Source organism: Mixophyes fleayi, chromosome 8 (assembly GCF_038048845.1).
Source record: "Mixophyes fleayi isolate aMixFle1 chromosome 8, aMixFle1.hap1, whole genome shotgun sequence".
Classification (NCBI taxonomy): Eukaryota; Metazoa; Chordata; class Amphibia; order Anura; family Limnodynastidae; genus Mixophyes; species Mixophyes fleayi.
In genome coordinates, this window is record NC_134409.1 from 9,772,311 (window position 1) to 9,789,798 (window position 17,488).

The 17,488-nt window shown below is 40.6% G+C and overlaps 1 long non-coding RNA gene across 1 annotated transcript in view; it reads right to left on the bottom strand.

Moving 5' to 3' along the window:
• Window positions 1–17,488, bottom strand: part of LOC142098912 (uncharacterized) — a 114,860-nt gene that overhangs the window by 94,339 nt on the left and 3,033 nt on the right. The window lies entirely within an intron of this gene.

The window sequence follows — 17,488 nt, forward strand, 5'->3', positions numbered from 1 at the left end:
TATTTCTGCTGTTCTTTTCTCTACACCATCAATGGGAAGAGGTCTGACTGATCAGCAAATGCCGGGGTGATTTCCCACTGACATCTCAAAATCCTGCCCTTGCGCCTCAGATTGACTGTATGAATACATAGAGAGCTAGTAACGTTTCTTTTCTTTACAGTATGGTGTGTAAAGTGTTTAAGAAAATTAATTAAAGGAATACATTTGTTCATCAAGCTCTAAATCACATGTGCCAATCATATGACTTAATAACCTTTTACACATGGCGGCTAACCTCTCCATAATTTCATTACTGCTACAGACTGAATGAAAAGACAGCGCCTACTGCCTGTGAAAATCACATTAGCGCTAATAGTTGAATTACAAGACACAGCACAGTCATGTAACTTGTCCGGCTCCCCAGAAGGCATTGTGATCAAGCTTCTGCCAGTTACAGTGATAATTTGGCACCTTCGCCCGATGTAGACAAAACATTGCTAAATAAATGGAACATTGCTGTTGGCACAGCTCCGCACCCTTTCCTCTCCGAACATGAGTGGCACAAACCAGTGCCATACTAAAATATAGACAAATGCACTGAAATTACCTCTCTTTGGATCCTGTTCCCTTTGGTAACAAACAAATAGATTGATCTGTTTATACTTAAAAAGGTTATCTGCTAACCAGAAAATAAGTAGATGTGTAGATCTCCCTTTCTGTTCTAGGAAGTGTCCTTGTGCAGCCACCTGTGGGATTGCCGGCTAAGATGGAAATATCCATGCCGGGAAAAGAAAAAGCACTTCAAAGTCCGGCCTAATATCACTAGACCATACTATTAGGACTTACTTGCTCACCCACTAGGATCCCATGCGTAGGTGGTGCTTAATGATGCCATTTGCGTCACCAGGCTCTGCCCCCCCACTGTGCGATTCAGTGAGTAATGGGAATCCACAGCGGAAGGTTGGGCCACAGTGATGCAATCCCATCACCACACCCCCTCACACACTTGCCATCTGACTCCTCCCCTCCGGGATCTCCTGGAGGGAAGGTAGTAAAGGTTGGCAGGCAGGCATTAGGACCGACCCTTTATTTATGTCAACTTTTAAATTTTTTCTTAAAATAAATTTAATTAAATAATAATGGGAGTCAGGGGACATTTTATGTGTCACATTTGTTTAGGGGTTAGTAGAATTGCTTTCTATGCAAAATGCATCTGGTCGTACAAAAAGCACCCCAGTGAAATTATATGGTGGCGTCCGATTACCTGCACATGTGAGTACTAGTACAATCTAGTGCTTTGCAGGCTGAGTGCCAACACAGTATCACCCCCAAAATCTCCAGTTCCTGAAGCTCTATGAAATTTTATCGCCACATATTCCTATACCTAACCTAAGATAGCCAGGAATGCTCGGTCTGTGATTTGCACACAAAATTTCTTGCTGGAAACATCCATATTACTAAAGTAATTTGGCTGTATTTTGAGAGTATGACTGAGACACCTTTGGATACATGAGCCTATATATTTCAGTTTCTGTATTTTGTTTCCTTAGTGTAATATATTAATATTGAAAATGACCAATTTGCACAGACCATCTTCCCATCTTGCAAAGCTCGTTACCAAACGCCCTGAATACATAACAAACAAGATTCATGCAGATCACGCATTTCACAGACATCTCTTGGGTAATTACACAAAAAAAGAAAATTGTTTTCTGTTCTCAAATATTCCAACTACAAATTTCAAAATGCAAAAAGCACATTGAGTCAATTATATTCTTTGTATTTTGTGCCTAGTTTGCCATGTAGAATGAATTAGGGAAAGGAGGGGGAAAAGAGACTTTCAGGACAGAGAAAACATAAGTTACTATCTGTAACAACGCTAATATTGATGATCCTTAATGATTTGATTAGCCTAATTGATGCCAAAGAAGAGCATGTTTAGACAACAACTATTACTCCCTTGTAAATGGCTATCATGTTTTGTTTTCAAGAGACTTTTCAAAACCTATGTTATGTATTCTCACATTGGTGTTTTTTTTTAATGATTTTTTTTTTGACGATTACATTTAATAAACAGGAAGGAAAAGTTGATGAGACATTTTGAGTCAGTAATACAAATTAGAAGATAATATTTTTTTTTACATTGCTAAAATTAACCTTAATATTCCTCAGTCTCATTTGTATAGCTTGCCACTTACATTAAGTAGAGTCTGCCAGCATCCTTGCTTACTAGTTCCATGGGCCTTGTGAAGTGAGACCAGGTGGCACTCAAGTACTAGAATACTCCTCTCAAAGGGTAAAGTGACTGAAGAGGATAAACAATACTCTCTGGCTGTTCTCCATGGCTTCTGTCTTTTCCCATTCCTACCCAAGATCTCACTCAGGCTTTTCTTCCAATTTTGCCTTAGGCTCTTCCATATTTGTTTTAGTTGACCCTTATCGTGCATTTCACTCTTGCAGTAGTAACGATCTTAACAATTTTAACATTGATCGTCCCTTTATTGTCCTTGGCAAGTATATATATATATATATATATATATATATATATATATATATATATATATATATATGCAATAGCACTCTTTCTCTCTCTCTCTCTGCCTCTATCTCTTTTTCTATCTCCCCCCTCTCCGTCTCTCTCTCTATCTCCTCGTCTCTCCTTCTTTCACTTTCCAACTCTCTTTTCTTCGCTCTCTCTCTCTCTCTCTCCCTCCCTCCGTCCCTCTCCGTCTCTGCTTCTCACTTATCTCTTTTATCTCTCCTCCTCCTCTCTCTTTCTCTCACTCTCTTTTATCCCCCACTCCTTCTCTCTCACTTTCCCCCACTCTCTCTCCTTTCTCTTTCTCCCTCCATCCATCCCTCTCTGCCTCTCTCTCTTTTTCCTCCTCTCTCTCTCTCTCCTTCTTTAGCTCCCCATCTCTCCTCTCTCACTGACCCTCTCTATACCTCCCTCTCTTTCTCACTAACCCTCTCTCTCCCCCTCTCTCTCACTGAGCCTCTCTTGCTCACTGCCCCTCTCTCTGTCTCCCACTCTCTCTCTCTCTGTCTCTCTCACTGAGCCTCTCTTGCTCACTGCCCCCCTCTCTCTCTCACTGAGCCTCTCTTGCTCACTGCCCCCCTCTCTCTCTCTCTGTCTCTCTCTCTCACTGAGCCTCTCTTGCTCACTGCCCCCCCCCCCTCTCTCCCAATCAATAGAAAGTCATCACTGCTAATCCTGTATGTGGTGACATTAATAACCACTTTTCATGCATATTTTAAATGTTTCATAATCACTTAATGAACCTTGTAGTTAGATATAAATACTAATGCAAGTTACTTATTTGGCCCCAAACTACGTCTGACAAATTTATTCTTCTAGTTAAAACGTAAAAAGGAAAACACAATTTTACCCTTCTGAGTATATAGTGCAATGTAAATAGACATCACTTGCTTCCTACACCCAAAAATTATATCCTGTAGAGGAGAGAAAATTGTATTGTACAATGTCTATTATATTTAATACACAATCACAGCAGAGTATTTGTCTTTGTTCTCAGAATGTAGCAACACAGTTCCGCCCACTTTACGAAACACCAAAATGGCAGCTCCCAGTTAGAAAAACCGAAGTGGGCAAAATCAATTTGTCAATGAGATACCTCATACATTAAAATATATATATTTTTTTTTTTTGGAAGTTTAGTTCAACTACAAACAAAGTGCACATGAAAGTTTTTCCAGGCACGGACTACGCATCCATCAGTGGTGAGCATGACTAATTTCTGACAGGATTTTGTTGGCCATCTCCCTTAAAACAGCACTTTTGACGTAGAGATCTTTGTCAGGAATTAAAGTACTTTTTCAACAGAGTTCTGAAAACTGGAATAATGATTTTGGTAGGATTGTCAGGGAGTCACTGACTGTGGATGACATGTGTTTTTTCTTTGCCAGAAATACATCTAGCAGGATCTTAAAGCGCACTTGACACATGCACACCGAGGGGAAAGCCATTTTATGTGCTGATCCAAACTTCCAAAGAATTCTGTTCACTAGAAACCAGCAGCATTACTGAAGCCCTTGCTCTCAAATAATCATGAATCAGTGGCTCCTAGTTAATTGATACGGTGCAGTGTCACCTGAGAGTCTCAATCATTGTTTATTTAACTTTTATGTAACTTTTATGTCTGAAGTTTGTTTGTTACACTGTTTGAAGTGCACCTACAAAGGTATATAATCTGCCGGCACTTGTGACACTACAAGTGCCAACATTCACTTGGGCACAAGTGCATGCTGGCACTTGTAGTGCCACTAGTGTGCAGTATAAATGGTGCCCCGTCATAAATTAGAAGTTTTGCTGCGTCATAATTAATTGTTACCCCATTAATTTAATTATAAAATAATATTGCCACCTTAATTTAATTATAAAATAATATTGCCATCTTAATTTATTTTTAAATTAATTTTGTCCCCATAACTTAATTATAACTTAATTTTGCCCCCATCGGTTCATTATAAATTCATTTTGCCCCCTTAAAGTATAAATAAAGCTTGCCCCATAAGTTAATTGTGCTTCCGCTTATGACTGGCCAGATAACACAAACAGCATTCTCTCGCCTATCAGAACCACCTCTAATTTTCTGGCGTGTTTTCCGGTGGTTTGAAAAAACGTGGCTTGATACACCTCACGCTTTATTTTCTTATCATTGCTAAAAGTCAGGACAGCAATTCATAATGTGATTTTTGGAAACAGCACTTTCTCCGTGGTTCTCTATCAGTTCGCCCTTTTCATACATCTGAGGTTTTCAAAACTGACAAGGAAATCGTCAAAAGCCGTTGATTTCCACAAAACGCAGCTTGATACATTTCTCCCTGAGTGTTTAGATGCTTCTTGCATTGTTCCCAGAAATCAATGCTTCAATCAGAAGAGAGTGGAGAAGTATCTTTCACTATTACAGCAGGGTACTTGGACAAGAGCACATTCTGGAGAGGCTTTTGTGCAACTTCTTATATGTTGATTGTAAAGATCACTCCATTAGACGGATGTCTCAGGATGAAATAGCTTCTTGTTATAGTTTTACCAATGGACTAAATGGAAGCAATTCCGGTTTAAAAACATCTCATATATATCAACATATTCATGTTTCCAGTCTTGGAAAGTACTACTTGACAGCTGCCTGCTCGTGAAGAATAGAATAGATCATATTGAAGTCTAATTGCATTTTGCCTTACACAAATATTCTTGAATGAGGAAAATTAATCAGGACTTTCCTAAAGGGGGAGGTCCCATCACCAGCTGGGGAGGTGTTACATGAACTGTTTCATTACTGTATCTACATAGAGATAACCCAATCTGCTATTATCAGTGTGCAAATTTACCACTGATCTCATCCACTGATTTCTTATCAATCAGTTAGTTCTAAGTGATCTGCCAGGAAATAATAATCTGTATATACAAACTTCTACATGGCACACAAGGGAATGATGAAGCTGAAGTCATATGCCGTGTAAGCACCAGCACATTGTCTGTCTTTAGTGGCACACAACTGACATTGACTCACATTGTGACATACCATTTACAGCTGTGTCACACGATGGCTGGAGCTCATCATGCGCAAGCCCAGGACCCCTGTGCAAAAAAGACTATGAGAGGTGCTGAAGTGATATAGTATAATTTTAGTGCTGGGATTGTTTACACTAGTGATGGGCAAAAGGTGGCCCCTAGGACTACACGCTGTCCTCTGAGCCTCCATCTGCGGCCCCCAGCTCCTTCCTGCTTTATTGTCAGATTTGTTTGTTATAGCTTGGAACACTTGTTTCAAATGCTAAAATGTTATTACAGAGAGGCGTCTCTTTTTTTGCTTAAAGGGTGTCTGATCTCATAACCAGGAGTAAGAATCCAGCCTATTTGCTCTATTAACAAGTGCTGTGGCCCATCCCACATACATATTAAGTGCACAACTCTTTGTCATTCCCCCTTTTGGTCATTTATACATGTTGTAACCTGGTTACATCCACTACAAGTCCATTAATCCTACTATCCAGCTGAGATATATTGCAAGCAGATGAATGTTATAAAATTGAGCTACATTATTCGCTTTGTGGGCATCTGCAAAGTACAATGGTGTTAACCATGAGCCATTTCCGGATTGCGGGCTCTACTGCGCTTGACGTAGAGGATCCCAGCATTGCTGATGTGTATTTCCTCAGATCCATTACATATTTTATTTGCTTCCGTTTCAATTAAAAAATAATAATTTTCAAAGATACTGTACATTGCTATGGTCACACGGCACAACTTTACTAAATGCCACTGTTAAATGTGTACATCTTACGCTTGTTATATTGTAAATGTCTTCAGTTGGCCCTATGTTATAACAACACTTGCACTTCTCCTTGTGGTTTATGACTTTCTAATTTAATGAAACATATACATTATGATGAGTTTTCAGTGCTGCATAAATTAATGTGCATTCATTTGACAATGGAAAATAATTAGAAGTCTCCAAGTCACTATTAAATGTCAGGCACATGGGGAGGGAAGGAGGGGGAGTTAATTTATCATTAACACATTATATAACAGTACTATAGCTCTCCCCCATGTTACGTATCCCTTAACGCACCAGAATGATGCATCTTCTATGTGCTGAAAGTGAACAATAGACAGAACATAAAGAGTTGCTGAATAGAAAATATCAAGGTTATACTGAGCTCTGTAATAGGGCGACCGATGTCAGATACAACATCACTTAGACATGGTGGCTCATTGCTGTTTCTTTCATCCCAAAAGAACTTTCAAAGATCTTACAGATAACATATAGTTTTAATTGTTTAAAAAGTTTTTTTAGCCATCAATTCATGCACTATTTTTGTATGCAAATTAGGTTAGAGAGCAGATTTATAACTAACCTGACTTGTAACTTTCACAAATACCCATGTAGGTTTGTATACCTTCACTGAACTTGAGATATTTGACATTGTGTTTACCGTTACTGTATAGCTGAGTGTAAGCAAGTGTCCACTGTTATCACCCTTCTCACATAGTGAGGCTCCCTTCGGAGTCTTTTAGTGAGTTATTGTCAATAAATCTATGCTGCACAGGAAAGATATCTCCACCTAAGTTCACAACTTTATCTAAAAATGTTCAGTTCTGAAATGTTTACATATATTTTTGAGTAATATCAGCAGCCATGTTATATACGTTTGTTATATACGTTAATATATTTCTATAATGATAAAAAAAATGTTTAGGATAATGAGAATTTAATGGGCTATCAATGCTCTTTATTTTAAAGAATTGCAAGTAAAATTCAAAGATAGATGTATACACACTTCAGGAGCTTATGCGAAATTTGGATATTTGATATAAAGTTATAATTGTGAGGAAAGATTATGTTCCTATAAACAACAGACCTTAAATAACTGAATAACTGAGAAATTATTTCACATTTAGTAGTGGTGCTTTTTCTTCCGTAGTTTGTCAAAAATGTTATACTAATGTGTTGCCAAAAGACAGTTTTCTGTAACTCCAAAAAAACAGCAATGTAAAACTCTCTAAGGTTAATTAAATAAATAAAAGTTATTTGTGGTATAAACAACATATCAAATAAAGTGTGCAAATTGTTCTCGCCAATGAGGTGCATCATGGGCGATACACACTGCAATACTGATGCTGATATTGCAATTAATAACAATGAACAGGTGTGATGCAGACACAGCAGGTTTAGTAGTGCACAGTTAATTGATGAAATTAGTTGGCACCTGGTCATTTTATGACTGAATAATAAACAAAGTAGCTTTATTATTTGTTTACATTGACTTATCTTTCTCCTCTCACTTTCAGCAAGTTATTTTGCAGTTTAAAATCGCTTAACATCTCAATGCAGGTTTTCTCATCACAACAGATCACAGTAGTAATCACATCGTCATTTCACAGGTGATAGTACATTACTTGACTCAAGGGCTGACACTTTTTCATGGTGGGAGGGTTACTATCTTCCCAACAAACTGTTTCTTCTACACGGCAGCCTCCACATTAACAGGCACACACTATCACTGTCGCTGACTCCCTCCTGACTCGCAACTGCATTTGGGGCAATATCTCAAAGTCATTCCCCAGGTGTCTCTCTGAGCGAGCAACTACTCTCTCAATACTCTTCTCAGGTAAGGGGCGTGGCATCCTGGTCTGAACTCACTCTGTCTTATTTCCTTCATACCTCTATCTTGATCTCTGTGCTGTCACATGGTCAGCTAAATATTGGAGGCAGAAATCCCAAATTTCTTAGAACTAAGCTTTGGGTATTGCAACAAAATGACTTTATAGCCAAGAGCAGTAAACCTGTCATGGTGAGTTGTTGGTGCTCCAAGGTCCATTTAGATAAGTACCCCATCTGACATACTTAGATGCACTTCTGGATCAGCACAGTGTCCTTGGAAATTATTTTTTTGACTAGTGATGAGCAGTTGTCTCACGCACCAGCCACTGATGCATGCAGCAGGACAAGTGTGTTTTGGGGGAGATAGGAAAGGGGGTTAGTCTCTAGATACACCCTTAAGGATTTGCCCAAGTCCACAATGTGATGCAACCACATCATCTTGTAACAAGTCCATGCCCACCTCACCATTGTCCCGATTCCATAGATGGGCATGTTGGGAGGTATAACTACAACTATGGTACAAAACAGCTGGAAAGCCACATATTTTCCACTTATTATCTAGATGCTGCTATTACATCCACTCAGAGTCACTAATGGGCCTTAAAGTACAAAATGCACGAAAGTCATTGCTTTTAGGGGGGGGGGGGGAGCAAGGCCCTTCCAGATTTACTGGCTTGGTGAATCACTAGTTGCATTCTATGACATTATTCATTAGTGAGGACTTAGCATAATGGAAGTTAAACCTTCAGTCCAGTTTAAGAACAATTAGTATCTCGAGAGAATAATTTTCAACAAGGGCAATTTCTATTTTTTCTTTATATTCCCATCCATTATCACCGTGTACCTTTGGGTAATGTACTCTCAGTATTGATGAAAGCCGAAATTCAAATCTTCCTTCATTTTTTGGGGCTGTATAGTTCGGCTAATGTGAATGTTTTGGTACTAATTGATCTTAATGGGTTTTGCACAACATTTGAACCAAGCAAAATAAGCCTTTAAGATTATTATTTGGTGTGTGCTGTTTCTTACGAATATACTTCATATTAAACTGATGTGCACCATACACATATGTACGATCCATTTGACATTGTATTTGACATTATATCTTGCTAAGTGCAAGATATTGCTCCCTATTATCATACAAAAAACATACACCCAACAGTACCATTATTTCTGACATTGTTGCTTTCCTTTGTGAAGTAAGCAAGGAAGGGCTGATTGCAGTGCCCTTTAGCATGTTTACAAACAGATAGTGTTTTGGACACACACACACACATATATATATATATATATATATATATGGGAAAGTTGTTAGTAGCTCTTTTTAAGTATGAGAACTTTTTCATGTTGCGCTATGTATATTCAGGTTGAGCAAACACTTACCTGCACTGGGTCATAGACAAATCTTGATCCAGACATGTTTGACTAAGATCTGAGTTTATTTTTCACATATTCTCCTGCAAGCCTGGGATGTCATCAGCTTTTATGTGGCCCGGGATAGAAAATCTATTGCCAATTTGATCATCAGATTATTCACAACAACACTGACTATTTCAAGAACTGTTCTTGTGGGAGGCAGTGACCTGTCCACTCATGTCATGGTGTAAGTCAGGACAGGGCTGCATGTGACAGGGGCAGTGATATGATGCAAGTGTTAGGCTGGCGGTCTGATCACCAACTCACAGAACCAGATGGCGGAGGTCTTCACCTATACCAGCCACCTTTCCCTTAGAGCTTTATATGCTCACCGGTACTCAGATGGCCCCAGAACTTAACTCCAGGCATACTGTGAGTTGGTAATAGAGCCCGTAGCGGCAGGCCAGGAGGCTGAATAGAAGGCCGAGCGGATAGTAAGAGGATAACCGAGGTCAAGGGTCACAGGCAACACAGCAGGGTCCAAGGTACAGGCAGGTGTCATACACAGTAGTCAATCCAAAAGGCTTTCACCAAACACAGCACAGGAGCAGGTTAGCTGACAGGGAAACTTGACACTATAACCAGCAGTGAGGCTAAGCCCTCCCTGCCTTAAATACTTTGATGTGTCAATCAGACAAGAGGAGGACAGGGCTGACAATCAGCCTCAGGAGGCTGCTAATTAATTACTAGCTTAGAACTGGCATAGATAATAACATAAACCAGGAACATGTATAAATAAATAAATTAACCAATTTAAATCATAGGAGAGCTCCCCCTGGTGTTGGAGGATGTCCCTACACCCTCCTACTCTATGCCACAGAGATAAGCCCAAGGAAGAATAACAGTGCATTGAAACTAATGCACGCGCCCGGCTGTTAGATCGCGCCAGGATGCGGCGTACCTCCGCGGCTCGTGACAGTGAGGAGGGGAATAGAGGCAGTAGGAAGCCACAGACTGAGAGTTATATAGTGGGAGGAGCAGGGTCCTCCAGCAGCACAAAGTATATCAGGAGTTGAGTGATGTGTTAGTGAGGACAGGGCTGCATGTGACAGGGGCAGTGATATAATGTGAGGAGGGGAATGGAGGCAGCAGGGAGCCACAGACTGACAGTTATATAGTGGAAGGAGCAGGGTCTGGGGGACAAAGTAGTTATGCGAGGCTCATGTTACACAGGAAGAATATGGTATGACACACCTCTGAATCAAACAAAATTAATATATCCAACACCTTATTACTCCTATTTAAGTAGGGAGTAAGCCGTATCCAGCAGGTCAATGTATCCCGTTAACCAGATCTAGCTGGATATTGGTTAATATCTTTATCTGCTTCATTAATGACATTTTTTTTTACTTGAGGACACAACACTGAATTTTATGGAAATGTTTAAAGCTAAAATCGTCTGTAACTGTAATAAGTAAATTACAAACAAATCAATTTTTGTTATGGACAAAAAGAACCATTTACATAGTTGTTACATTGTTTCTAAATGTAGAAACGTTGTAGTTTACTAATGGCAATGTGCTCTGTATGTAAGTATGATGCGTGACTTTATTTTCCAAGATATTAGAAAGCATACAGGCATAAATAATGCTGCTCGCAGAACATTTTAATGTGCTTATTTACAGATAATAATAACAAGCAGTCAAAGAAGTCACGCAGGTTGTTTAGCTATAGAAAGATTAAAGTGAAGGTTGTACAGGGCTGCTCAATATGTTGGTGCTATATAAATAAAGGATAATAATATAGTAAGAAGAAGAATGAGATTGAGGGGAAATCAGGACTGTTTTTACTGTATGTGTCACATTTTTTCATTGTAATGTTAGAAGTGCATTGGTTTATATGAAACTATCAATGCACTTCCCATACAACATGCAGCTAGTGCAAAAAGACATCCCACTGAAATGAATGCCCGCAGTCCAATTTCTGCCAACTCAGAGGATGTGCAAAAGCCCAAAAAGAACCTGTTGGCATTCACTTGAGTGAGAACAGCTACCAATAGGATCAGCTGCCCCCTATTAAAGTTCAGTAGAACACCTGGGGGTAAATGTATCAAGCTGAGAGTTTTCCGGCGGGTTTGAAAAACCAATCACATTTTAGCTATCGTTTATTTAGTACATTCTACCAAATGATAGCTAAAATCTGATTGGTTGCTATAGGCAACATCTCCACTTTTCAAACCCGCCGAAAAACTCTCAGCTTGATACATTTACCCCCTGGTCCTTCAAAATATCTGGTTAACAGTCTTTTACCGGGTGGGGTACGTTTTTCCGATGGTGGTAATTGCGACAATCAGTATAGCGACAAAAGAATGCCGATTACAATAATCCAGTTAAGGAGGAAATCCAGACTTACTATATAAAAAAAAAGACAGACAGCATCATTGACACAGCTCCTGTACATTCCCAATGCAGAAAATGCTGGCAGTTGGAATTGACATCACTTAAAATGGCTAATATGAGATTTCTGGTTTTAAAGCAGCAATGCCAGGACCCGCCTTCTCTATAATCTAATCAAAGGTTTTATCCAGCAGTGACCTTTAAACAAAGCTTTACTCAGACATGGGAGAATCCTTGGCAGGCTAGAACAATCTGTGCCCAAATCCAAGCATTGAAACAATCTCAGAAGTTGAACGAACATTAACTGGATGTGAACTATAGACTATCAGAACATTCTCAGGACAAGGCTAACCTGTAGCCAATCAGAGTGTCAGGATTCCTAGCATGAACTCAGAGAGATTGATAATGTAAAAGTAAAGTGTCTTTATTAGGCAGAGATTCACAGATAGAGAATGATGCTGTAAATGATAATGACAACACAGTTCAGGCAGCAGATACAACAACAGGACTGGCAATATAGCTGAATAACACAGGGAGTCACAACCGGTAAAACAGTTTGTAGAGGCAGTACTGAGTAGCCGGATAGCAGACCTAACTCAGAGGCTGAATAATCAGAGAAGACTGAAGATGCAGCATGTAGACTCAGGAGGCACAGATGGCAGGATACATGGTTTATTCTTGAGGCACGAGGTACCAGACTTAGCAGCCTATTTTAAACGAAAAAAATGGAGGTGACCCAGCCCAAAGTAGCCCACTGTGGGACTGGCCTGGGGCATATGCCCCCCTGCCCCCCAGCCCAGCCTGCCCCTGACTGTTGACAGGACTCAAGGTCTTGCCAGGAAGCACTGGATAACCACAGATGGCAGGATACCTGGTTCACTCAGGAGGCACAAGGTACCGAATGAACTATGGTAGACAGGACTCTAGGTCTTGCCAGGAGGCACAAGGCTCTGGAACGATCCGTGGGTGTCAGGATAGAGGAGGGTCAAACAAGTTTAAGGGTCAAAGTCAGGAGAGCCACGAAGGTACCAGGGAAAGAGCTGGAACGTAGTAAAGAACAGAGCCTGGGTTTGGGTCAGAAGAGAAACAGCAAAGCCGAGTAACAATCAGGGGTCAATACCGTGTAAGTCAGACTTGAACAGGACACAGGATACTCTGGAGAATCAGCAAAAGCAGGCAAGACAACAATTAACTCCTACAGATTACTGGTAGAGGCAATCTTATAAAGGCAGAGAACAGGTGTGGGTGCTGATTAGGGAATGAGGTAACTCCTGCTAGTGAGGTGGAAAGTACAGTGGTCAGACAGCAGCACCTCTGGTGGTAGAGGGGTACTGCAGGCCAGGTGTGCATAATGGCATAAAGTCCAACATAGCTCTAAGCAGAGAGGAGCTGCAGGAGGCAAGCAGCATGCCTAAGGACAACGCTGCAGTGCAGCTGAGGGCAGAGCCTGATACAGAGCATTAGAAGATTCTCAGGACTGGACCAATCTGTAGCCAATCAGAGCTTTAGAACATTCTCCCCACTAAACTTACCTGTAGCCAATCAGAGCATCAAAACATCCTCAGGACTAGACTAACCTGTAGCCAATCAGAGAATCAGAGCATTCCCAATACAAAAGTTAACCAACTGCAATATAAACACCAAAATATACATGTAAAATAAACCTCTGCACTAAACAAAGTTTACACATCTAACTCCTGATTTAACCTTTCTCAGCAGCACCATAGAGAATTCCTTATTACCAGCGTTATTCAGATTATTGATGGTGAGTGTGATAAAAAGTCGATTGGACACAGAGTTTTCATTCTGCTCCCACACACTCTCACCCCAGTCACAGGCTTATTAGTCCAACAACTCCTTATTGTCAGCCTCTCTCCTCCGCTGTAATGATATCTTTACAGGGAAGATTTCATACTCACAGTCTGCTATCGACGTCGTTGCTGCTTAACTAGCGCTAACTCCAACCTTCCACCCAGCTGATCAATAAATATTAGATTACACTGCACAGAACACAGTACAGACATAGTGTCCTATCTATGCTCACAGGTTATTTCAATTAATATTGAAAATTAATTTACATGGATATACAATGTACTCAGTGAGCTGATCATTTTAAATATTGCCCTATGCATTATTTCATGCTAATGGGATGCAGAACCATCTGTTGCCTCTTTATATTTTACTGCCTGTAGTTTTCTGAACGGTTTTAATTAGTAATGACTAAGTCTGATGCAATAAAATGGTAACAACTTGAGTCAAATACCGTTTTGCTTGCTCCTTTCATAAACAATTACCCAGGCTGGTTCTCTGCAGGGAGCCTGCTGCATTAATAATATATTCACGCTGTCTTACTCTGAATAAAATCATCGGATTGAATTACCTCATTTTCATACGTATCTTCTCGCCTGACAAAATAACAAAATACTGTCTCTTATTTCAGTATACCAGCGATAAATAATAACATTGCTTAACCCTTGGCTGGGCGGCTGCTGTTTGCTTTCAGAAAGGTTGCCCGCAGATACGGCTGCCATTTTGTGGGCTAAACCAATATTTAACCAATCAATTTACTAGGAACTTGTGACATCAGCAAGGCGTAAGGCACCTTGTGCCTCACACCTTAGTGATGTCACAAGGAATGACCTAAAGTCCTCATGCCTCAAAGATGTCACAAGTGCCTAGTCAATGGATAGGCTGCTGAATGGTTCAGCCCACAACATGGAGGACCCCACTGTGATTAGGGGATTATTATGATCATAGATTTGTAAGGTGTCACAGTGCTCCGCAGCGCCATACAGTAGGGAAAACAGGACATACATACAACAAGGACATACAAGGCAGACAAAATAAATGCAGATTGAAAACAAAGGGTATGATTAGAGAGCTTACAGTCTAAGTGGAAGAGGACACAACCGAAACAAGATGAGCGAGTGTGGCTCAGACTGAAGATTGGGACAGTTTTGAGGGTGCATTAGTGTGAATAGTATCATCAGGGATAAGGTAAGTTTAAAAAAATAGATGGGGTTTTAGAGAATGTCTAAATATTTGAAGGCTGTAAGAAAGCCTGATTGGGCATGTTATCGAACTCCATAAGTGGGGAGCAGCAGGAGTTGTAGGTGGGAGTGAGAGGGGGTTACCAGAGACGAGACAAGGCGCAGGTCAGAGGTAGATCTAAGAGGGCGGGATGGAGAGTATTTTGATATGAGAGTCGAGATGTATGAAGGGGTAGTGTTGTTGAGGGCTTTGTAGGTATAGGTGAGTAATTTGAATTTGATTCTGGCAGACACAGGAAGCCTGTGTAGAGATTTGCAAAGTGGTGCAGCAGATGTGGAGCGGTGAGAGAGGAAGATCTGTCTTCCAGCAGTATTTAGGATGGATTGAAGTGTGTTTATATGGATGTCGGGAATGCCAGATATCAGGAGGTTGCAGTAGTCAAGATGGGAGATGATGAGAGTATGGATAAGAGTTTTGGTTGCATGTTGACTAAGGAAAGGTTTTGTGAATAGATTGGCTACCTTCTCAGGAAAACTAGCTCTGTTTTGGACATGCTGAGTTTTAGGTAGCATTTTGACATCCATGTGGAGATAGCTGAAGACAGTTGGTTACATGAGATAGTAAAGAAGGGGAGAGGTCAGGGGAAGAGATATAGATTTGGGTGTCATTTTCATTTGGGATGGATAATTAAACATGAGATCGACAGGAAAGAGAATTTAGTGCCCATGAGAATGTAGCTTCTGAGGCACTTCTTGAGGTTCTCAGTGGAAGCAGCCATTTTGTGGGTGAACCAATATTTGAATTCAACCTACATGATCTCCTAGTGAATAGATTGGCTGCATTCTCAGGAAAATTGGCTCAGCCCATAAAAGAGCTGATCACTCTGGTTCTGATTTAGAGCATCCTTGAATGCTTTTTATTCCGTAGGTGAGACAAAGGGGAAAGTGCAGGGGTCGTTATCATGCGATTCACATTAGCAATGCGTTGCAGAGCTTTGGAAGCCTGCAGTGCAACTGTTGCTACTGGCAGGCGAATTTTGTTTGAAAGCTACTTTTGTAGAGTATCAATATATTAAAAATGTTACTCAGGTAATTATATAGAAAATTAAGTGCTACCCATGACAAACAAAAATATTCTGTTATTTTTCTAGTGCACATTAGCAAGTCTTGGTCTGTTAATTTTAGTAAATGCAACAAGCAGATAAATTAGGTCATCTGAGCAATGTATACTCCTGTGTTTTAGCAAACATTTATAGAAAAATACAATCAGACGAAATCCTACTTAGGAATGGGATATATTATTCCTTTAAGACGAGCATCAGTTTAGTCTTGCAGCAGACTTATATACTCTTGGCAGAGGATTCGCTTCAGATGTGGCAGAAGCAACATCTCGTTATTTAACAATAAATTTCCAGTAGAGAAAGGTCCCTAAAATCACTGTGAGTCTGCGACCTGACGCATTTTGTGGTGACTCAGTTCATTTAAGCCTTAATTATAAATAACACAAAATTAGTGTTCATTTATACTGAATGTATTCCATAAATGTGTGAATACAGGAAACTTTACATAAGTCCAAACCTCAAATTTATAGAGTGCACAGCATGCAAATAAAGGGGTGTGCTGGAAAAGGGGTGTGCTCAGCAGTTTGTTACCCACACTATAATGGGGGGAAAATTCAGGCAGCCCAGTCACCCAGCTCAAGGCAGTTGACAACGGCTGGGGGACAGATACCCCCTGCACCCCAGCCCAGCCAGCCCCTGCTGGCTACTGTGTATAATCCGAGTTGCGTCTAACTACCCGCTGCTGTGTATGACCTGGCTTATGTCTGACTACCTGCTACTGTATATGAAATGGCTTACATCTGACTACCCGCTATTGTGTATGACCTGGCTTACGTCTGACTACCTGCTATTGTGTATGAGCTGGTTTATGTCTGACTGCCCGCTACTGTATATAACCTAGCTTACATCTGACTACCAGCTACTGTGACTGACCGGGCTTATGTCTGACTACCCGTTACTGTGTGTGATCTAGCTTATGGCTACTGTGTATGACCTGACTTGAGTCCGACTACCAGCTCCTGTGTATGACCTGGCTTACGTCTGACTACCAGCTGCTGTGAATGACCTGATTTATGTCTGACTAACCACTGCTGTGTATGACCTGGCTTACGTCTGACTACCTGCTATTGTGTATGAGCTGGTTTATGTCTGACTACCAGCTACTGTGTATGACCTGGCTTACAGCTGACTCCCTGCTGCTGTATATTACCTGGTTTATGTCTGACTATCCACTACTGTGTATGATCTAGCTTATGTCTGACTAACCACTGCTGTGTATGACCTGGCTTACGTCTGACTACCTGCTATTGTGTATGAGCTGGTTTATGTCTGACTACCCGTTACTGTGTATGATCTAGCTTATGGCTACAGTTTATGACCTGACTTGAGTCTGACTACCAGCTCCTGTGTATGACCTGGCTTACGTCTGACTGCCAGCTCCTGTGTATGACCTGGCTTGCGTCTGAATAACCGCTTTGTGTATGACCTGGTTTATGTCTGACTACCTGCCACTTTGTATGATCTGACGTGAATCTGACTACCAACTGCTGTGTATGACATGGCTAACGTCTGACTAC